The sequence below is a fragment of the Schistocerca gregaria genome, unplaced genomic scaffold (genome assembly GCF_023897955.1).
Source record: "Schistocerca gregaria isolate iqSchGreg1 unplaced genomic scaffold, iqSchGreg1.2 ptg000698l, whole genome shotgun sequence".
NCBI lineage: Eukaryota > Metazoa > Arthropoda > Insecta > Orthoptera > Acrididae > Schistocerca > Schistocerca gregaria.
In genome coordinates this window covers 669,161-669,992 of record NW_026062077.1, presented here as the reverse complement: position 1 = coordinate 669,992, position 832 = coordinate 669,161, and positions in this window count along the sequence as shown.

Sequence of the window (832 nt, the reverse complement as noted above, 5' to 3'; positions counted from 1 at the left end):
GCGTTGCTCTGGAGAATGTTAAAAGTGTTCATATCCAGTAAAAACCTGAGAAATCCGCCCGTTTTCGTCATTTGTTATCGAATCGACCTAAAGCCAAATCGTCACATTGGCCGCTCTTCTCTCTGAAACGGCTGTACTAAACGTCTGCAAAGCTATGTCGCGTGCTGCGGTATGCGGAGACACTAAAAACACCATAGTAGAACACAGATGAAGCTTCTAAATTGATGTAATAGCCAGTAAGTAGTAGTACAATTCAAGTTTTAGTTATGGATTATTGACTTTTTACCCTCCTTTGATGCTTGGAAATGAGCTAGGCACTTAAGATTTTGCATGGAAGGAGGACTAGCAGCCGCGTTGCACGGGAGAATGTGAAAACTGTTCATATGTAGTAAAAACCTAAGAAATCCGTCCGTGTTCGTCATTTGTTATCGAATCGACTTAAAGCCAGATCGTCACATTGGCCGCTCTTCTCTCTGAAACGGTTGTACTTATCGTCTGCAAAGCTATGTCGCGTGCTGCGGTATGCGGAGACACTGGAAGCACCATAGTAGAACACAGATGAAGCTTCTAAGTTGATGTAATAGCCAGTAAGATGTAGTACAATTCAGTTTTAGGTATCGATTATTGACTTTTTACCCTTCTTTGTTGCATTGGACATGAGCTAGGAACTTGAGATTTTGCATGAAAGGAAGACTAGCAGCGGCGTTGCACGGGAGAATGTGAAAAGTGTTCATATGTAGTAAAAACCTGAGAAATCGGTCCGTTTTCGTCATTTGTTATCGAATCGACTTAAAGCCACATCGTCACATTGGCCAATCTTCTCTTTGAAACG